The 23,761-nt window shown below is 36.0% G+C and overlaps 1 pseudogene; it reads left to right on the top strand.

Moving 5' to 3' along the window:
- The first annotated feature begins 6,437 nt into the window (after window positions 1-6,437).
- Window positions 6,438-23,761, top strand: part of LOC137668937 (NAD(P) transhydrogenase, mitochondrial-like) — a 36,178-nt pseudogene continuing 18,854 nt past the window's right edge.

Genomic DNA, 23,761 nt, shown 5'->3' with positions numbered 1-23,761 from the left:
TTTTTGTAATGGTATATTTACAGGCTTTTAATAACAATGAAAATATGAGCTTGATATCTTGAATAAATCTCATTCTTTGGTCTACAAAACAAAAAAGGGTAGTTTTGTCTAAATAATTTATACAATTGTTAAACTCGTGCAAATACTTTTAACCCTGGAACAAATATTTATACTGAGTGGGTTCATTTCTTTAGTTTCTTATTAGAATTTTATAGGCATTACAATTTTTCCAAGTAAGGGTAATCTAAAAATATCAGAAGCTGCACATACTTTGGTCTTATTTCTGGATGAAAGTACAGTATATGCCATTTTGCATTTAATACAGTCTTGTCTAGCAGTCTGATTTTTGACTGCTGTTATGATCTGTTTTATGTAACTTATGGCAAGTTTACATATTTTCATGACTGTTAATACTAAATTCTATACTAGCAAAAGGTTTAGGAGTCCTTTACAAAAAAAATCCAATACAATGTGGTCATTTTGAGAACTTATCATGAAATGGAAAAGGAGCAAAATAAAATATCTGTTTAGCAAAATATCCATGTTTTAATACTTAATTCTCCTGATAGCATACAGGACTGGAAGTGTATTTATGTTTATCTTAATTTAAAACTGTTCTTAAAATGAAGAACTGAAATCAAAGACTTCAGCCACAAATCCTTATTTCTAAAAATGAAACCATAGGGTAGCCAAACTCAAGTGTGGGTTTAGCAAGCAATTAGTTGTAAATGCCACTACCCTATCACTGTCCCTGCCCTATTATCAGTTACTGTTGTGTTTTGTGCTCTTCTAAGTGACATGGGTGAGACTGGGCAAACTATACTTTGTGTTAACATCGCATTCCTTAACCTGCAAGAGTTCATTGTTGATTTTTGCTTTCCTATGGTAAAAGACTTAGCTTCTTATGTGCAATGTCTTTTGGGTTATAAATTAGTAAAACCATTTTACAACTGAATAATCTGGAGTAAAAAAAATGTAAGGTAAGTTAGTCATAATACTTAAGAGGAATGGGGATGACATGCAGGAATTCCATCTTGTAGTCAGCCTGATGTAGCTGTGAACAGACCTTGTTACACTTATTCTACTATACTATAGAATCTTCTAGTGTTGAGATGTTTAAAACTATTTGTTTTCACATAACACTGCTGTAAAAAGAACCATTGCATAACTGAGACTTATTTCTGTATACCAAATGGCAGGTTCTTTTTTTTCTTTTTGTTTCCCCCCCACTGTGACAAAAGAGACTACCAAAATCGGTGTTGCTGAGTCAGCTGCTCAGTCTTACCCAACAACAGCTCTATGAAATCTTTAGACTTTTTTTTTACTGTAATTAGCCAGTGTAAATTGAAATACGTGAGGGAAATACAGTGATATGTCAACACCTTGACTAGCACAGGCAAATAAGTAAATGATGGTTAAAGCAGTATGTTCATTTTATTCATCTCCAGTTTGTCTCCATAGATTACTTATGGTCAAAAAATCAAAAGAGATTCTTCCCTGAGGCTATTCAGTGCACAAAGATTTAGTAGTTCTCCAGAGGAATTTCTTTCATTGTGAAGAGATGGAGATTGTATAGATAGTAGGGATGTTACAGGCCAATTTAGCCAGCTAATGCAGATGTCTAAAACTGAATGGTGTGACAGAGCCTAAAGCTAAAGCTCTAAAGCTTGTGCTTTATATTCAGATTTGACTGTGGTAAGTGTGGGATACAGAAATTGTACCAGACTAAATAATGAATTAAACTTAAAAAAAATCAATCAGATCATCCTGCTAAAAGTTCTTACTCATTTTTCTGAAATATTTACTTATTAAAGTTATTTCATGTGAATTATGTATATATTAATCTAAGCTTTAAACCTTTGAAAATAGTAATGAAGAAAATAAGTAGCCAGTGGCATACATGTAACACAAAACATATAGCTCATGATAGAGGATTTTTGTCTAAGTGAAAACAATCTGCCAGGAAGCAAAATGTGTGTGTGATATATTGTGGTCTGACGGGACATCTTTGACATCTCTAGTAACAATTTTAATATGAAAGAACTTATTTCTATCAAAACAAAATATGTACTTTTTGGGGGGTGAAACCAAATGTGCTTTAGATTGCATAACAGGCAATTATTGCACATTGCATTGAGCTACACAGTTTAGCAATCTTACATTAACCAGAGTTAGTTCAGTTTTGATATTTTATATTGTACTTCACTCAACCTTCAGAGTATGTGAATTAAGGACAAATGGTTTGTTAGTTTGGAACCAGTGACCAAACTTGGGGTAATTTATTTATATCACCTCTATATGTGGGTGGCCTGTGATTTCACTCTCAGCTTTCTGTTCCTGCAAGCTGTAGGCTGCCATCTCTGTTGTCACTGTAGAAGAATTAATTCCAGTTGGCTGCTACAAGTGTTTGCTTTTGTCTTACATCACATGATGTCCAAGATGCTGTTAATGGGATCTCTTTAGAATATCTTGCCATCTGCTGCACAGTACTGTATGTTTGCTGGTTTTTCCAAATTTGAGCATTGCCTAATTAGGACCATGGAAAATATTAAACAAAAGTTGGGGGCGGGAGGGGAAGTAATGGGACAGCTGAAAAGAATCACTGGCATTTCAATACACTTGTTAAATAAACACAAGCTGTGTTCTGTGGTTAAACATGCACTGTACTCTTCCTGAGCCTCAGTTTTCTGTCTGCAGTATACAGCATTAGCCAGAGGATCATTCCTATTTTTGCCAAAACATTTAGAGAAATAGTGTTCTATCATAATGCCACTGAAAATGCAGTCTGACTTTGTAGCACACCAGAATGAGGAACTCAATCACAAACACAATACCAGAAATGTGAATTTTTCACTCATCACCTCCTATTTTCTTGAAAATCTGAAAGTTTTAGGGAAATGCTTCATAGGTGCATGTTTCAAAGGACAGGTAACATCATTTCACTCTTAATGCTGTCCATTTGAACCCAAGAGCAGGTTTGTCTTATTGTGATATCTTAACAGTGATTCTCTATAGGGGAAAACCAATTTTCAGGTGAATCTGGAACCTGAGCTCTAAAGAGTAACGAGACATGTTCTTTGCTATGTGTAATCTTTGTTTAAAAGCAAAGATATGGGCCAGTTTTCTGTTTGTTAGTCTTTTTATTATCTGTGGATTTGGAGTTTTTCTTTGTAGTGCATAATGCCGTCTTACTTTTCTGAGCTAACCAATGCACCTAGGAGGTATTCACATGAGTCAAATTTGGCACCTGATGTAGTCAGCTAAAACTAAGCTAGGATGTCTCCTCAGTTTCACCCTGAAGTCAATGGAGATAAATTTTAAGATCCTTTAACAAGTGATTCAGAGAAGTCTTGTGTGTCTGCTGATTTCTCTTTAATGGCTATAACTGGAGCTTGGAGAACCTGCCTGACAAATTCAGGTGCCTAAAGTTACAAATATTTCTTTTTCCCCCCTCTCATTCATAGACTCTCTGCTTATGTGTTTGAGCCCCCAACAGCTGAAATGATGAGGTGACTGCCACATCAGTTCTGTCCCAGAACAGCAAGATAACTAATTCGTGTTGCAAGATTAATGTCAATATTGCTTCCTTCACTTATGACAGGCAATCTAAAATTTTGATGTAGCTCATCTTGCAGAACTTGTGTGACATCAACAACTTCTACGTTTTACCTTTGTTTACCTACTTCGTCTCTCCTTTGTATTTGGACTGCTGAATTTTTCACGATGTCTTTATAAAATGCCTGGCTCTTAGCATCACCATTATGAAAATAAATTTAATAATTATATTTGCATCTACAGAATACCACTTCATGAGTTTTAGTTGAACTTGATTCTTATGATACAAAAAGGTTTGCTTGTCTTCTGTTTAGAGAGAGGAATGTTATTCCAGAGTGATACAGTGTAAAAAAACCGAAACAAACAGAAAAAAAACACACAAAAACAAAACAAAAACAAAAACAAAACAACCAAAAAACACCTAGTCCTTATTTTTTTTTCCCAGGGGAAGTTGCTAGTGAAACTCCTAAAAACAAGTTAGATTCATAGGAGTTCTCCTTTGGCAAGTTAGTAAATACTCTCTGAATAATGAATATATGCTGTTTCAAGGCTGTGTGAGAAACACTGGTGTGTTGGGATGGTTGTTTTTATATGTTGAGGGGAACCCCCTCTTTGCTTGTTTTCAGGGGTCTCCCCTAATGTAAACTTAAAGGAAAACTGAATAAAATTCTTATTTCTTTCTTTAAGAATTCATGTTCTGTGTAAGTGTCCATGTTTAATAGAAACCATGCCATGATTTTTAAAATGTCTGACACTACTAAACCATCATCATAACATATTTAATATGGGTTACAAACATAACTATTGTTTTCCTCTCTGTAATAGAGGTTTCTTGGCTTTCTTTTAATCTTTTCCAGAAGGGCAACATGTTTTATATGAAAACAAAGCAGGAATCATAAGCATCTGATCTTTTTTTATAGTTCCTTAGATGCTAAACCCTTGAGTTTCCATACTTATTCTGTAAAGTTAAGAGGGGGCTGTATGTTTGTGTGTGGCCAGTGTATAGCTGCCATCTGGATAAGGGAACAACACAGTGGTATGGCTGAAACCGGTGTATTGTACAGCATGCACACACTGAATTAGATGATGATGGCTAGCAAGACTTGTTCCTTAACCTCTTTCTGTCAGCTTGCATCTGTGTCTTTATAGTCAATCTTTCTCCTTTCCCTTTCTCTCTCTCCCACTCTCTCCCCTACAGTCCTGCAAATATTTTTTCCCCAAACAAGTATGGTTTTCCCTTAATATTTGATTTATTCAGTTACAAAACTTTGTTACTTTGTAGTCCATCAGTTTTTGATATTTAATGTTCCTCTTTGTTTTTTCATTGTAATATCTTATACTAGAATACAGGGAATGATCAAGCTATACTGCTGTTAGTGGTAAGGGATACAACAGTTTGTTTTGTTGACATGTGTTTAAGGTGAAAACCATTTCCTGACATACTCTTGCCTTTTAACAATGAAACTGCTCATGATCTTTGCACTTCAAAGATATTTACTCACTGAAACTTTAAGTTATAAATAATGCAGTATATTTTGCTTAATAAAAATGCCTCATATACAGAAGAGTACAAGTTTCGAATCCCATCACATGCATAGTAATATTGATATTTGAGAACTTAACTGTCGATTTTGGAGTCCAAAGCTCAGTCTTAGGACTTTCCCTAGTGCAGTTGTAATGGGCATGGGTCTTTAGAGTATCAACATGAAGGATGAAAATCATCATCATATCTGTTGCTTAATATGTTTGGAAGTCTTGCAATTTGGCAGTGAAGTATATGTATATATGTGTACTGACCTGTTCTAATACTTATTAAATTGGGCATCAGACTTCTTTTGATGGCTTGATGATGATATCTAGATTGAAGTTCTTCTTTTTCGCTTATATTCTAGTACCAATTTCCTGATTTTTTAAAGTTAATATTCCTCCTATGTAACAGTTATGACATCAACTGAATATAAATTATATTTCCCTGAATATTTTCATCATTGTTGTAACTGCTATTATTGTAGCATAGTTTGATTAAAGCATAACTCTGAAGGTTCTGATACAGAACACTAGCCATATTGTGCTTTATGTAGTTATCTTTGGAGAAAGGTAATGTTGTAAATGGTTCTTCTGATGGGTGTGTATAATACTTAAAGGCTACTCATCTGTGCTTTGGGAGGTTGAGTTCTTTGCGTATGATTGTAATATATCTTTAGACAATATATATGATATTATGAGGTGAGATTTAATGGGACATGCACTTATTTAGTCAGTTTGAATATTGCCACAAATTTTGTGTTTTATATTCTCTGGATATTATGTTGATGCTAGTTTGATGAAAGTTCTTGGAACTTGTATTCTAAATTGAATATCAATCCTTAATAACAAGCTCTAAATCTCTAAACTTAAAGTATGCAATTTATTGTAAGACCAATTGCATAGAATTTTCTTTATGTGACTCTGAAAACATTCTGACAAGACAGTGTGTTCAGCGAGAAAGAATGGAGCTTATGATGTCCCCAAACAGAACAATGATACCTCAGTTTTAATCTCAGCTATTCCTTTGATTTTCATTTTTTTCCTCAATGCCTTTCTTACTGTTCCTGTACTTTGATTTGCGTATTTAGACTGAAAATTCCTTAAGCTTTTGCAAATATATTTGTACAGTTGGTATCATAATGGCAGCCTAATTGCAATGGTGTACGTTAAGTGCTGTACTACAAATAATTATGTATTTCAGGTGAAAGTGCACATTAAGCCCTAAAATAAGTATAAAAAAATGGTAGAACTATATGGGACAACTTATAGTATTAAGATTGTCAGGATAGATTACCTCTGAAATGAAGTAGCTTTAATTGCTATCACATTAAAAGGGTATTATCTCTCAAACTACCATGAATATCAGTTGTACCTACCATATGCTGACAGGTGCAATGAAGGAGACTTTCATAATGACTACTCACACAGTGATTAAGAACATGAAGAACTCTGGTAAGTAAATGAGAGCAATGCTTTTTCTAGATTCCTAGACACTGCAATATTCAGTTTGCCATGCCTAACAATCCAGCAGCTTCTTAACAGCCCACCCATGCATGCACAAAGAATCTTTATACTTCTGAAGCTGTTACATCGATGAGAGATTCCTAAAGAGTACTCAAGTGCCTTTGAATAGCTTGTTGTTGGAGCTATAAGGCTCAGGTATACTCAGACAGTAGACTTTTCATGTATTTCCAGCAATTTCTTAGGTAGACTTCATACTATTTTGGGGCAGAAGGCTGTCTAGATGATTCTTTGAGTCCTTTCAAGTCCTAAGATTCCAGGAAAACGGCTTTATTAATTTTATTGGCTAACATTTGGTTTAAATCTTGTGTGATTTTGTCAGAAAAGCTGTTTCATGTGGAAATGTTTGATTCTTGCATGTCTGAGGGAAAGAAACACCTGTAGTGATGGTGACTTATAGGCAACTTAGCTCACCAGGTCAGTGAAAGTACATTTAAATTGGGGTGGTATACACACATAGCTGTATCATGTATCAGTATACACCTGTATAAGATCTGGGGTGCCTGCTAAAATGAAATAAAGATGAACTGTCATGTTTGCTACTTCCAGAAAGAAAAAATATTTACATCAAAAGATGGAAGTACTGCAAATAAACTGCGAATGAGGAAAAAATGATGTTACTTATAGAAATACGGAGAGGAAATAGAGCTGCTTGATGTGTTAGCATTCATAATCCTGTAATCTCCCTATATCTCAAACGGCTTCTGGATGTCAAGATAATATCTTTAGCCAAAAGCTGTTTATAAATCAGGATAAATTACTTTAAAAATAATTATGTAATTTGTGTCATTTGCACAATGGATAAAATAACGTATTGGAACATAATTAATCCCATGCACTATTTTGTCATTTTGACTTATATTAAAATTCTACATTGAATTTGTAATAGGTAAGAAAGCACATTAATATTTTTGGGTTTTGCATAGCTGTTTCATCACAATACTGACAGGAAAGGTGACACTAACTTTACCATTTGCTATGAAATCTGTATACTTAATTTGTATAAGTAATTTCTATACTTAGAATATTTTGAAAGGCTAAATTATTTGTGGAATAAACAAATTAACTTTCTATAGTTAATTTTCATGAAATACATGTATGACAACTCAGAAGTTAGATTGTACAATAATATACAGGATGTGGTGGTGTTGTAATAAGGTGGTATTCATTTTTCTTGGGAAAGCCTGAGAACAAGTCTTGCTCAATGTAACAATTTTAAAAACCCAGAACAACCAAAAAACCCAAAACACAACCCAATCTTTTACTTCATAGGTCAAGAGTTCCATTTTTTGCTGCGAAGCAGATTGATTTCAGTATATTTCATTTTTAAATGGTTGAGTAATGTTCCATAAGGATGAATGCTTAAGAATTTCCCCCCTGGAATCATTCTGTTCATCTGGTTTTGGTAGTCCTTATGAAGAAATACTGTTCCATAAAGAAATTGCTTTCACAATACTGTTGATGTGCTCATAGATTTTTTTTTTTTTTTAGAGAAGTGAGGATGCATTAAGGATGCCATGTTAACATTTTGAAAGGTTGTGACACGACATCTTTAATGTCTGGACATTTGTATAACAGTATTGTATTTGCATATTACTTTTTTGTTTAAATGAAAAATGCTCATAGAATACTGTTTTTTCTCCTGTTACTGTTCAGTGTGCAGTTCTCTTTTTCAGATGTTTATTCTCACTGTTTCTGTCCAGACGATAATTGATCTCTTAAAAAAAACAGTCTGAGACAGGGCATCTGAAACACTTTGCGAAAATGTTTCTTTCTGACTAAAGGAAGTAATTCAATGAGTTCAGGCTACACATCTAAAAGTTAAATGTATAGAATTAGTTAAAATGAATCCCACTCATGAGTGCCTTAGGCTGGGTACCTAGAAAATGAGAAACTTGTATACTGTGAGAAGGTAGTTCTTTGCAGTCTTTAATGTAAATAAATGATTGAATATTAATATAATGGGGAGATAATTTGCCTCCTTATGAATGATGGAGACTTACAAACAGGCCCAAGAGTCAAGCAGTAGTAGTAACATGATGGTAAGACAACTTGACAGGACACTCCTACCCAGAAGTAGGACACTTAGAGTGTATGTGAAAGGGCAAGGATAGCACTGATGTTAGAAAGCAAATAGTACCAGCATTGCAGAAAAGTTTTTCTTTGCTTAACTTTGTCTGTAACATTCATGTAACTTACAATAATAGTGTAAAAATAATTCTTCCAGTATGAGGACCCAACCAAGCCCTGGGGTAAGTAGTTCATTATACTGGCTGAAGTTTTTGTCTAGGTTGTCTTACCTGTTGCCTAAAATCTGAATGCTTTACACTGAAGGAGGAAATCAATCATAGGTTTTGTAATCAGACTGTAAAGGCCTCTTCTCTTTAACTTTATTTGCAGGATGCTGCCTATATAAAAATGTGGTAGTGTTTGGCTGTGCTACAAAGCAAATTCACAAGTGTGCTGAAAGAACTTAGGCTATTTGTGCATCTCTTGAGAAGGAAAAGGTGGGTAGGGTTTAGATGAAAGCTGCTGCTTGTTTCACTAGACCAGTTAGGAGATAACTTGACTGATAACCCTTTTTTTTCTGAAAAGTGTGATCATATGTTATGTAAGCTTATTTAAAAATATAATAGAACTGTGCATTCAGAGAATGAGTTAAAGGCTTTTAGTATTAGGGAGCTCAATCCAAAGGAAAAGAAAATAATTAGCTGTATTTTTGACAGAGGCCACTCTTATATAAGATTTCTGTAGGTTGTCAGCCCTGAAGCTCATTCAGATGGCATAGTGTGCAATGGAACATGTGAAACAAATTGCAAAACTGACATCAAAGGAAAAATTAATAAGAGTATAGGAAATTTGTGCTCAATTTTCCACAATCGGTTAATATTCTGGTAGTAGTTAAGGAAAGCACCTGAAGGAACAGAAAGATGAAACTTTAAGTAAATAAATTCTGCTAGAGATCCATGGAAATGTAGACAGCAGGTAGAGCTGTAGGAACTTGGTGTCACAGTGGAGCTGGTGTTTTGTGGCAAACATAAGATGAATACATGAATTGTGCTATTCTGTAAGCATTTATAAGAGCTTGTTTGTTTACTTAAAGCCAAGTTGGATTGGATTCTTATTGTGTTTCAACTTCTAATGAGGACAAGATGAGGTCATGAATCTCCCTGATAAATGTGAGTATATACATATGCTTTGAGGAACACTGCTGTTCCACAGAGCCTTTTTTCTTGGCTAATGAATCATATAATGGTTTGGATTGAAAGGGGTCTTTAAAGATCACCTAGTCCAACCCCCTACCATGGGCAGGGACATCTTTCACTAGATCAAGTTACTCAAAGCCCTATCCAACTTGACCTTGAACACTTCCAATGGTGGGGCATCCACAGCTTCTCTGGGCAACCTGTTCCAGTGACCCACCGGCCTCATTGTAAAAAAAAAAAAAAATTTCTTCCGTATATCCAATCTGAATCTACCCCCTTTCAGTTTAAAACTGTTGCCCCTTGTCCTGTTGCTACAGACCCTGGTAAAAAGTCTCTCTCTAGCTTTCTTAGAAGCCCCGTTAAGTATTGAAAGGTCTACCCAGAACCTTATCTTCTCCAGGCTTAAACCCTAACTGTCTTCATAGGAGATGTGTTTCAGCCTGATAATTTGTGGTCCTCCTCTGGACCTGCTCTAACAGGTCCATGTCTCTCCTGTGCTGGGGACTCCAGAGCTGGATACAGTATTCCAGGTGGGGTCTCATAAGAGCAGAGTAGAGTGGGGAGAATCATCTCTCTTGACCTCCTGGCCATGCTTCTTTTTATGCAGCCCAGGATACAACTGGCTTTCCAGGCTGCAAGCACACATTGTCAGCTCATATCCCATTTTTCATCCACCAATATCCCTAAGTCCTCCTCCACAGCAGTGCTCTCAATTCATCCCCCACCCTGTTTTGATAATGGGGTTTGCACCAACCTGGTGCAGGACCCTGTGCTTGGCCTTGTTGAATTTCATGGGGTTCACATGCGCTCACTCCTCAAGCCTGTCAAGGTCCCTCTGGATGGCATCCCTTCTCTCAAAACCCACAATCTCTCCCTCAAATCTACTTATAACAGCAAGGATTTACTTTATGTGATGGTGAACAATTTAGAGCTCCTGGGCTGCTTTTTTCTTGTGGCCTGAGACTGTTTTATCTGTATCTAATTCTATGAAAATACAGGTCTGAATTCTAAAGTGACTAGAGTCTACTTTGTACACTAATAGTGATGCAGGCTGCCTTTAAGACTTGTGTTTATGGTTCTACAAGATCACCTTAAGGTATGTGGGCTGAAATAACAATTCTGACGCTGTTTTATTGCTGTGATGCCAATAACAAGAGAAGAGCATATATGTCTGTTTCTTAAATGTCACACTACCTCCTGAGGAATAATGTATCTGGTATAAGTTAAAACAGCTGTTTGGCCGCTGTAATAATTATATCTGGGAAAAAAAAATCCTGTGCATAATAAGACCAAGATTAGGAGTCCTCTACAGTGATATTACGCTACCTTTTTACATCCTTTCTTCAATTGTATTAGTTACTCCTTGGCTAAAGCTTTTTTCTACATTACTTGGTTATCACTGGGATATTGCAATAATCTTCCCTGTGAGCTGAATTACTGGGTATTTCTCAACTACAAATGCATCACTACAAAGTTCCAAGCAATGTTTTTTGTAATTAAACTATTTCCAGTTTATTTTAATTTGCTTACATTATCTGGTTAGGCAATCATTGTCTGGAACATAATAAAATAATCTAAACTACTGTTCTTGTATGAATAAACCAAGCAATAATTAATATGCTATTGTTTCCTTAGGGACATTCTTCAAACATTTCAATGAAAAAGTTGAGAAAACTTGAAGAGAAATCAATAGAATATGGAAATCATGCTGCCATAAAGGAGTATTTGAACAGTATATTTCATTCGAAATGCTCAGAGAATGTTAGAATTAAATAAAATGTAAAAACTAAAAGATTTCCTATGGCAGGAAGCCTTTAAGGCAAAAGTGTAACAAATCATGTGAGGAATATTGCTCAAGTGTAGTTCCTGTTCTTAAAATTGTGGTATTAAGGGTGTGTGCTTTTGTGTACACGTGTGTGCAACATTTTTATTCACTCTCCTGTAGATGTAGTTAAGCTAGACTAACCCAGCAAACGTACTGCAGTCTAACAGCAGTGTTTTTTTACTGTAATCAGTGGTAGACTTTTGAAAGGCAGAGTAAATATACAAATAATATGGCTGCAATAAGGCTCACTGCCGCAGACAGATACACACTACTAGCTGATCTTGAGCTAGCCACTTTAAAGCTGCATGAGTGGCTGAAATTAGATTTTTAAAGATTTTTCATAATGTCTATTGCATTAATTTCTGTTCCCAAATGAGGCCTTTAAATCTCTCCCCATATAAATAATGACAACTACTCCCCAAACCAAATAAAAAAACTCCAACAGCAAGAGATATACTAACACTTCTCTAAAGCAGACTGCAGAAAGCATTTCATACTATTAACACTTGAGTGTTTAAATTAGACTTTGTAGATTAAATGGTTGAAAAGATGGTGCTTTCTCTTGCTGGATATTCTACCTGCATGTAAATGCATTACAACTGTTCTGTGCCTCAATATATATACCTCAAATATATTTGCCTTCCCACTGAAAGCAATGGCAAAATCCAGAAGACTATCTTAAAACCATAGAAACATTTTGGTTGGGAAGGACCTTCAAGATTGAGTCCAACAGTTAACCTAACACTGCCAAGTCCACCTACTAAGGTAAATTGTTGGATGTTACTGTTCAGCTAAAATGAAAATGTTTTAAAAATGTCTGTTCTTTTCCTTCACAAATCTTTAATTGACTTTTCTAGTTTTTTGACTGTGAACTTCTCAATGAAGGGCTATCTTTTCCTGAATTCCTAGAAAACTGTTAGTATATTCTGTGAGCAGCTATGGACAAATAACGCAGTAAGTGGCTAGCCCTGAATAGTGACTATTTTTTGATAGATCTTAAGGCATACTGCAAAAAATACTGCTTTACCCAATGAGCTTGGGCCTGGAGTCAGGTATGTGTGTATTATACAATATTTTTTCCTAAGCTAAGCTGTTGGAGTTCCTTTAGAATATAAGACAACATAAGGGTGTGGTTTATGTTGCTGCCAACTATATCCAGACTGAGAAGACCTGTAGAAAATTTTAATTTTCTGGAGGAGGTTTGACCTGGATACACCAAATGCTTGTTGCAAAGAGTTTAAAGCTTTAAGTGTCTGACAGAGAAATTATGTCAGAAAGGAAGAACTATAAATCATTAGAAGAATGCATGATCTATGATCTGTTGTAGAATGAAATAATAAAACATTACTAGGAGAATGAATGTAAATGTTGAAAGAAAAACCTACTAAAAACAAATGTCAAAGTTCGACAGTATGGGAGGCCTACTACCTATTAGAGACAGCTAAAGAAGATTTTAAAACAAAAGAATTGTACGAATGATTTTCAGTAATTTACAATTATCTGTCCTTCCTAATGGAAGGACATAACACTTGTGTGTACGGTAAAGACACATAACTAATGGATTTACTTTAGTGACCTGCAAAAAGTTCAGTAAATGATTGTAACTAATCTTGTACACATACACTGGCTCACAGTCTTAATGAGGCTGTAAATTTGCTTTAGGACATGATGCATGATTATTCAAAACTATTTATGTTACTAGAAGGTCCCAGGAATATGAAATTCAGAAATATTCCTGTGGTTTTGCTCATGGCACCTAAAAAATGTAATTAACCTACTTCATATGCATCCTAGTTAAAACCATAAAAGAAAGGAAATTATCTGAATTCTTCAAATGCAGTGGTAAATTTTCCTGTAATTATTCTTTCTGCTGTACAAATGAAGGACTTAAAGTTGTACTATACTAATGTTAATTATTCTTAGGCAAGCATTCTATGTGTGTGTGTTATTATCTATAAGCTCATTTACTGACTTCCTGTAGTCTATTGTGTTGTACATAGTAATACACAATGTACCTTAGACCATTTGGTAAAATGTGCTCAAAGGAGAGTCAGGGCTGAAATAGGTATGATTTGCAAGTGAAGGAATGATTTGCAAGTTCATGGGAGCTTGTGCAACTCTTACCACTTTTACATATATAGAGATAATAAAAAGATTACTTTCTTTCCCCCAAAAGTGGCTATGGGAAGAATTGTATTAGCAGAAATAGCAGGTTTAGGATGCTTTTTATTAATGCGGTCTATACTGCACAAACTTTCAGAACAGTATTTCACTTTAAGGTAATAGTTGTAGTTGCTTGCATGACATTGAAGCAGTGGTATGTCATGCAAAAGATTTGAGGATTCAGCCTTTTCAAATTTGGAATATACATGAAAATACCATTTCCAAAGTAAAACTCAAATCTAAACCTTGAAGACCAGATGCTGGTCTGCAGTGCTGTCATAACATCAAAGAACGGAAGCTGATATAGATGAACTACAGAATTGACTACAGATTGAAGGCTAGTGCTGAAAACCAATTCCTCCTATATTATGCAACCAGTTTGCAAAGTATTAGAACGTTCTTATGGATAAAAAAAAAGTGTTTTTCTATTTGACCTTAGGAGAAACTAGGGTACAAAATTTACCATAGGTTAAATCTTTTTTTCTTATATTTGCATAATTCTATTAGCCATAAGGGGTAGAACAGGATATAGGTTAAGCAGTTCCAGAACCCATTTTTGCTTTGTATTACTTATATCTTGCATCAGAGGTATTCTGTGCTTATTTCCTTCCTAGAGTAAATGGGCAGGGATTAGAGGGAGATTTTGCTTTGCTTTACTTGCTACTCATTAACCAAGCAACAGAGATACTGCAAGTGCATTGTGTAGAGTAATTGCTGATAGTGATGAATTACTGTTTTCCTACTGAAGGACAGGGAGGAGCTATTAATTTGATGAGTGTATGTGAAGCATATTTTCTTTCTTTAACAGTTGATTGCATATCTTCCCAGGACTGTAACAAAGAGCTGGTATTTTCTGTAGTACTTCACGTATAAAGGTTTTCCTTTTTAATAAAGTGTTTTCTTTTAGCTTTATCTTAATGGCCTGAAAATATCATGCACATGTGCAGGATGGAACTGAGATTTTTCCAGTGAACTCATTATGACACTTTTCTTTGTAGAATGATAAATACTGGCAGTTATTTCCTTAGTGTCAGTTAAAGTTCTTATAGTTGTTCCCAGCTTTGCTCTAATGCCATGTGTATATCCTTTAAGCAAAATGTGCTCTGTACTAAATGGCTTTGTTTAGAGTGTTTCTAATAGAAGTGTCCCTGCCACATGTATCTGCTTGGTCTGTGTAATCTCTTGTAGAATGTTTTCTGGCATTGAGCTGACAGTGTATGTTTAAGCTAGAATGCTTTAGTTTTTGCATCTGTGCTAGTAATGGATGTATAGCTTGGGGTATCCCCAGTTAATTATGGGGACAACCAAGTTTTAACGAGATGTATGCAATCAGGTATTTGATTGTGTATAATACTTAAGAAAAACATTATTTGCAGAAAAACTTTCGTGAAATGATGTGGGTGTGGTGAAATATTTGATTTGCTTTTTTTCATTGGTCTGTTTTGGGGCTAAATACCAGGCCTACCCGATGTTTGTGAGAACACTGCTTTTGAATGGAACAGGAACAGTACTTGGATGAAACTGATTCATCTTTCACGGCAGCTCCCTGGTTCTCTATGCCTACTACTTTAACAGACAGCGTTGGCTTTTGACAGTATTCTGGAGGATCAAGCCATAAAGGTAAATCTAAATTAGTTTAGGGAAGCAGTACGTAGCCTTTCTGTCATTTAAACTGTGTTTTGAAGGCACAGGCAGGATTTGGGTGATATGTAGTCCTCAAACTAGTGCTCAGCACAGGAGAGTGTAATGCTTAGAAATACAGCTTCACTGAAGTCAATGAAAATCTTGCACTGCCTGCAAGATAGTGATTGAGGAGAATAATAATCTAGGACTTTATCCTTCTGTGGATCGTCATATTTAGCATGGACATGTGTGTACAATCAGGCATACATATATTTATATATTTCTTTTATATATATAAAAAATGTTTACATGCATATATGTACTGGAGGGAAGAGGTATGTTCCTTAGTCTGCTTCACAAAATGACTTCATTTCTTTATTAACAAAGCATGGTTTATTCACACACAAGCCAGGAAAAACAAAGTGTCCTTTCCTAATCCTTCAGTTTTGTTATTGGTTTTCCCACCTCACGTGTGAGTGGAATTGAGGTTGTCACCTCATTGTGGTCAGTTCCACACCTTTTTCAGGGTAAACAGCATGCCAACTTGTATAAGCAGCATCTAAGCCAAGGCCCTTTTATAAACCAAAGTTTAATTTGTTATTGTTTTGGCATTTATGAATGTGTGTGTGAGACCATGTGGGCTGGCTGTGGAAGATGCGCTATAAAAACTAACACGGAATGTTCATCTGGAGATGTTCTACGTTATTTACGAAAACTTGGGGCCCAATCCTGCCACCTTCTATCACGCAAACCAACCCACTAAGGTCAGCCAGTCATACTTCTTTAAGGTTGACTTATGCCCATAAAAACTTACTGGATTTGATATATGGATGGAATTTTCAAACTTCGTAGGGGAATTAGATAAACCATGTCCCTGACATCCGTTGGATGTTGAAATGCAGTCTGTGCCTTTGGGATTAAATAAAAACAAAATTGGCATGAACTAGGGGGGAAAGTCTTTATATTTAGTTCTATTTTTTATTTTGTAGGTGTTTGCTGGTTGTGGGAGTTACCAAAAAAATGTAAAGGTGAGAAGTGGGATGCAGAGACTCCTACTTGTGTCCAGTCCTTGGTAAAACGAGGATTAAAAGTGTAAGTGAAACATAAAGCTGACAAAGCAGCGAAGTTAGTTGCTGAGCAATACAAAGAAGGCAGAGAAGTCATGTTGTGAAAACTGTTTTTGGTTCAGATATTGTTTTAAAGGTAAGTTTGTCGTTTGATGTGAATAATGTAACCATATTCATTCCAAAGACCCAAAGGTTCTTTTCATATTTGTACCAAAGTAGCTGAATTACCTATAGTCTGATTTCATCAGCAATCAGAAGTAGCTTTGTATATTTTCAGTAAATGAATGGATATTTTGTATGCCAGCACTGTAGACTTCTATTAAATTTCTTTTGTGTTAGAGGTCTTGTTCTATGTATGTCCCAGACCATTCTATTGGTGATCTCTTATCTGGCTAAAGGTTACACAAGCTTAAGTCACCTACCCCACTGGTGGGATTTTGGTCCCTTAATGCAAATGAATTTAGTCTACTTTTGTTTGCTATTGCTGATTCTAGAGTCTCAACCCTGTGCCAGGATCTGTTACATCTGTACTTAATATAGTGAACACATTGAGAGCATAGTAGAGGACAGCACAAGGGAAAAGATTCTATATGATTATTTAAAGCTGAATCTTAAATTAGACTTAATACTACCTTAAATTATTAGTATGTTTAATTAAACAAGCATATGTTTTATGTCCAAGCTTAAATGAGAATCTAGAAGTGCATGTAGAAACTTTGCTCAAGAACAATATAGCACTTGTCAGCCTTATCTGTCCAGCTCAGAACCCATTCCTTCTGACAAGCTTACTGAGTGCAAAGCTACAGTTCTAGAAGTAGACTAAGTTGCTCAAGGATATGATGCCCTTAGCATGCTGGCCAACATCTGCAGAGTACTGCAAGACATTAGTGCACTACTGTTATTCTTACATGCCAGATAATATTGGATTATTGTTTTTCCTGCTGTGGGCTTCACCACACAGGTAGAATTATCTCAGAAGGGAGACTAGTGCAATGTTGACAGTTTCTAGAACCTGTTTTCAAACAACTGCTGGGAGAGGAGGAGCCAGCTGAAATATTGTCTACATGAAGCAAAACAGAGCTAGCAAAGGATGGTTTTCCTCACCAGTCGGGGCACCCAGCACAACCCAAAGGAGGGAGTGAAAAAAGAACAGAATGAACCTAATCTGTGTCAGCTAAATGTGATTGTCAATTTAGAAACTAGAGCCATTTGAGCTTTAGGAATACTCCCATGTTTTCTGGCTTCTGCTTTACACAAGCAGCCCTAAAATAGTTTTGACTGCTTTACCAAAAGGTTGAACGTTTTTTAGGGCTTATGTATCATGGGTTTTTTCTACTGGTTAAGCATCACTCTTCCTTTTGTAAAATACACTATACATGCCCTTTCTAAGAACAATAGCTATTATGTGTATAAAACAAAACTAATTTTAGTAAATCCATTGAGACATATGGTAAGAAATTCCATCGACAGCATGATAAATGTATCTTATATTTGGCATAGCTTTTACATACCACATTTTATTATTTTTCCATGATAATCTGTCACATAAGTAGGAGTGAAATATAAGATCGTTTGCAAAGGAAAGTGTGAAATGATCACAACATGCAAACAGGATTGTCTTCAGCTTGGAGTGGAACCTATAATACTGTATTTGAAGTTGCTGTGTTTATTTTGAGGCCTGGCCCTCGGGACAGTATGAGCTAGTTAAAAGAATCTGTTACCCTTCCTAAACTTGTAGCCTCTGACAACTAAAGGTGCAAAATTTTCACTGCTAGTTTTGAACTCTGGCTCCACATATAGTATCACGTTGCATTACTGCCCAACAGTCGAGACCAGTCATCATTCAGTATCACAGTATAAGACACATTTTGAAACAATTCCTATTTGGAATAGATTTCAAAGCCATTTAGATTTCTGTAAGGAACTAGTTAAAAAAAACCCACACAAACAACTAGTTTAAATACTGAACCAACTATTTATGTACATAGGCTACATATTGAAATGCTTTAAAATTTGAACCAGTTCATCCCAAGCAGAATCAATTTGGTAAAGATACCAAACGCATGAGTGCTTCATTGAACAAGGCATTTTCTCTGCCACTTGCTGCCTTGACACTGATGTTTTATTCAGAAATCATCTGAAAATAGTTTTTCATATCACTGCTTATGGTATCATAGTATTCCGCTGTTGAGGTACAGAGTGAATGTAGTCCTCTGTTTTCTGCATCATGCTTAACATGCTGTAGCAAAGTAATTTTATGCATTTCTCTTCTGCTCTCTGTATATCCAAAAAAGTTAAGTGCTCTTCCACAGCAAGAAGGATGCTTGGGCCCATCCCTGGGCCACTCCTGCTTAGCTGTTAACATCCTGTATGCAAAAGAGAAACAACTCTCTCCTGGTATTTTTGTTTCTGCAAAACCTGTCCAGGACTCTGTTTCTAAGTGTCTTGAGAATCGGTAAACAATAAGTTTAACTTTTAGTGTAAACTATACAAAATCTATTTTTTAATGCAAGACTCTTTAAATCTTGACTAATTTAAGAATAAGGTACAGCTGGCCTGAGGTACTCAGAGGCTAATGCCCTTATAGTATGTCTAACAAAACAGCAGTGGGACATGTAGGGAGTTAAGCTGAATCAAACCATAAGTAGTTTGATTTCTTTAAATCTGAACAACAATTCAAACAAAGATCTCATATTGTTTTATAGGAGACCTGTTTAGCAAAAAAAACCGGGCACTTACTGCAACTTGCAGAGCAGCAATTTGTACTCCCTTCTTTTCCCCACAAGAGGTGAACACTAAGCTGCTATTGAATGGAGAGAACTGATTTGCTCTTAGATACCTGTATTCTCATGCTGTTATTCCTTGGAGTGCCCTGTAAGTGCTTGAGGTCACATCAGCTTTCACACAAGCCCTGCCTCAATTCCATTATAACTCTGTCACCATGTGCGTGTTTGTGCTCTGTGCCATGTGTATGCAGGCTTAGATTTGCCAAGGAGAAAGCAGCCTAAGAGAAATTCAATCCTCTTCACCATATTCTCCTGTTTCCTACTTTACTGTCACAGTGGTGTCACCACTGCTTTTCAATGCAGTTCAGTTGCCAGCATTTCTCTTAATCCTCAGCCTCACATCCTATACTGAGGGAGCTGGACCTACATTGGGATGCTGTTTTAAGAATATGGCAGCGAAGAGGAGATGGGGTTAATATCTTAAGTTTTCTGCTGTCAAGATTTCTCACATCCTAGTGAGAAACCTCCTTCTGGTTCTGATGGAACAGTGACACTTTTGTGCAAGTACCAACCCTGACTCTGGTTGGCAAGCTCAGCACAATGATGTAAAGCAGTCTTCTGTGACCCCTGTCTACTTGCAGGTGGATAGAAAGAGGATGCTTTATCATGTATCCTACCTGGTTTGGCCCTCCATGCTTTCAGGAAGTCATAGGAAATCACCTCCCAGTAATTTTTTCCCTACCTTCTGAATCCATACAGTCTATGGACCTTTTAATACACCTATTAAATATCTTATAAAATACTAGTGTTCACATTTCTCTTTGTCTTCCATTCTGGCAGGGAGCATGTACAGGATGAGTTAACTGATGAGTATGGTGGGAGCAAGTGAAAGCTAAATAAGTGAGAAACCCCTGTTTATGATTAAAAAAGGGGGATTCTGCTACAGCTTTAGTCCTTCCAGACCCCTTGGACTAAAACTTCTTTATTATTCTTACTTGCAAAATAATATAAATTACTAGGGTCTTTTATGTCTTTGAGAGAAAACACAAAGTGGCTAATGAACAGAACTGTGCAGAAATAAGCAGTTAATTTCAGTATGATCTGAATTAGTGTCTGGCTATCTAAACTGAGGTTTAAAAAGAAAGGGAAAAGAGCCCTGTTACTCCCTCAGTAGCAAAGAATCCACAGAATAGGATTCAGTAATGATTACTAAAGAAGGAAAAGAAAGAACTAAAAACTCATATGCTGGTATTTGGAGAGCTCTGATGGGGTATTTTTGTTCCCTGGTGTTTTCAAATCAGACTTTTGTAGTCAGACTAAACTGAAGCATATTATACAAGCCATAAATTATCTTTTCACTTTCTATGCATATTTGAGAATGAAAAAAGTTAGGTGAGATAAATTGGTGAGCAGTAAAGTGTGTTGATGAAAGCAAGCTGGGAGTTTGCTGATCACCACTTGCTGTTAGCTTTTTTTTTCCCCCTCGAGGAAAGAAAGGACATCTGGGCTGAAGAACAAAGTAAAACTTCCAGAGATCCAAGAGATATCTGATGCATCTCTATGCAAACAATAACCTAAATGACAGGCTTTCTTGTGATGAATATATATATACACACATAGCCTTCCCACAGCTCTAGGGACACAAAACAAGACCTTGTCCTGTACCTGTGGGGGAAAAAAAGTCTGCTTTTCTTTCCAACTTGGTGCATTTTTTTATCCGACTTCAGTAAGGTTTGAATTGGATCAGGTATGAAGAAAGGCCTTTATCCACAGCATAAGTTTGGTTCAGTAGATTTGCTCCTTTGTTTGTATCTCTAAGGAAATTATGACTAGACCTCACACTTCAAATTGCCTTTACTAGGAAACATTTCCTACTTACTATTTCCAAAGCTAAATTATGTTTATGATGGGGATTATGTGTGGTGTTTGCAATTGAAGGAGACTGGACCTCATGGCTTAGATTGGGCCCTTCAGTTGCATCTTCTTATCTTATTAAAAGAGGTATTTTTTCTTTTGTTGCAGAAAGAGATGAAGCTAAACAAATCACTTTTCATGTAGTCGGACACAGTGAAGTTAAGGGGGAAAAAATTACAAGCCATGATAATGTCAGCAGTCAATATTGTTTCTCTTTACAGAACCATAAACAAAATCATGAAACTAGTCTCTAAAAGGTCTTGATGACAGCTCTGGTAAACTTAAGCAATCTGGCTACAAAGATGAATGGTATTTTCCTGTTACATATTCTCTCTCTGAAGCTATTTAAATCTAATTAACCTAGTGTCAAACTCTCTGATTTCCTTCCAGTGTTCTAACACAGGGCCCTAAATGTTGATTTTTTTTTCTTTTTTTAATACCAGCTTCTCTTAAAATGTTTTCAATATTTATCCTTTTATTTGCCTGTAGACTAAGATAAATTACCTCAGGATTGTATGCCTATGACAATGAAGCAGATGGTACCCACAGAAGAAAACCAGTTTTTTTGACTAATACAGAAAGCATGTGTGTACAATGACTGTCTTGCCCTGGCTCAACTTGAGTATTAGCAATTCTAATTAGCAATAATTTTATTTCCTTCCACGGGGTGGAATTTCACTTCAAGGAAGCCAGTAGAAATTTTGCCATTAACTTCAGCAGGAAAAATTATCGCTCAGCTACAAAATACTAATTTTGGTAGAGTGGTATAGGAGTTCCCAGAATGACCTATCTTACCCTGTAGTACTGACAACGGACCAACTTCTCTGCCATCTGTATCCAAGGAATCAGGAGAGTTGCACTGGATGCACTCTGCTTCACCATTTAGATCACTGATGTTAACCTGGTTTTATATCTGTTACCCTTTTAGGATAAGGAGGATTTAACTCCATGAGCAGCTTAGTTTTATTTTAAACTTTGAAAGGAGGAAAAGGTTTTAAGTGAGAAAACAATAAAGCTGGAAAAAGTTTTCCAATTGTTCAGTTTTCCAAGCAAAATCTTGAAGTTGCTTGTCCTTTTGGAGTTGCTTGTCCTTTTGGCCAAATACTATAAAGCACTAACAAACCCATAGTTAACTGGCCTGAAAATCTTTCTTTAACAAAACAAGCCCAAACTAACAGCAACCCCCCTTCATATCATGGCACACCTGCAGAACTTTTGAAGAAATCAGTGATTCTTTCCTTAATTCTCCAACAAGTAAAAAAAAAAAAACCCACAAAAAACCCCTGAACAAACCAAAAAAAAAAACCAAAACCAAACCCCAAACAAAAAAAAACACAAAAAAACCTCCCCAAAAACCAAAACAAACCCCCAAAAAACACCCACAAAAAACCTCCAAAAGTATTAGATGTTGCAAACCAAAAAGCCTGCTGTAACAAAGATATATTTTTTATTCTAGTGTTGTCCATATAGCTACAAAATGTTGACACAAGACAGCATTTTAGTGAATATTTTCTAGGCAACCTCCTGTTCTCTGAAGAAAGAACAATAAATTGAAAATATTTCTGAGCAATAGCTTATAGGAAGAAGTTGTACATGAATGCTTAAGCAGCACATAACTATAATGCAGCTTATGTTCAAACATACTTCCTTTTGAAGGTAATTGAAAGGTTTGCCCTATTTTCCAGTTATAATTAACAACTTTTTACTTTAATAAGGGAATCTGTGCTGTAAATTCCTGTAATAGCTATAAGCATTTCTGTGCACTGTCCACGTTCTGTGCAAGTGGGCTGACAGTCAATATAGGCATGTCAGCTGATCCACAGAATTAAATAATGCAAATATGGCAGCTGCAAGAAGCACTTTATGCTATGAGTCACCACCTTTGGTATGCATTCTTTTTGCAGCATTTGTCCTCCATCGAACTTTTAATTTTTAAGCCACTGGTATAAATTGGAATGACATTTGAATATATTGTTTCAAAATTTATTGCTTTAAGATGTCCATTATGCTATTGTTATGAGGCTTCTATTAATTATCTAATTGATTTTGTTTACATATGTCTCAAGAGGTTTTGGCTCTGTGTCTGTAATTTTTACACAGACATCTGAACTCTAGGGAGTGTGATATTTCATGGTGTATCTTTGTCGTGGATACTTGAATGTTTTCTCATCTGAGGGTGTCACTACCTATCTACAATGTTGTCTGTTTACATGTTATAGGAGCAAATCAGTAGTGCTGGCATCTAATCCTTTTGGCAGGGATTTTACTGGTCAGATAATGACAACAGGACAAGTTTCTCCCATGAAGGTACAGTTGCTACAACTGATATTTACAGAGTAAAATTTTGCACTGGAAAGCTAGACTACTAGTATTACAAGGCAGTTCAGCTCTCCCACGTGATCCTTCTAAGAGGTAACTAATAGTGTTTGATTTCTTGTGCTTTTATTTGGATTTGCTGGACGGTACTGGCTTTAGACATTTGAGCCATCATGTAAAAGTTGATTTAACTGCATTTGAGCATTTCTGAATGCAGAATTTTCTTGAATGGAACCTTTTAAGACTTCCCAAAGGGGTCAGGATCAGATTGTTCAGGGTTTGGGATCCTTTTGGTCCCAAAAAGGGTATTGTACTAGA

This window comes from Nyctibius grandis, chromosome 11 (assembly GCF_013368605.1).
Source record: "Nyctibius grandis isolate bNycGra1 chromosome 11, bNycGra1.pri, whole genome shotgun sequence".
Classification (NCBI taxonomy): domain Eukaryota; kingdom Metazoa; phylum Chordata; class Aves; order Nyctibiiformes; family Nyctibiidae; genus Nyctibius; species Nyctibius grandis.
Note: the sequence above shows the minus strand (reverse complement) of the source record. Positions and strands in the feature narration are given on the sequence as shown.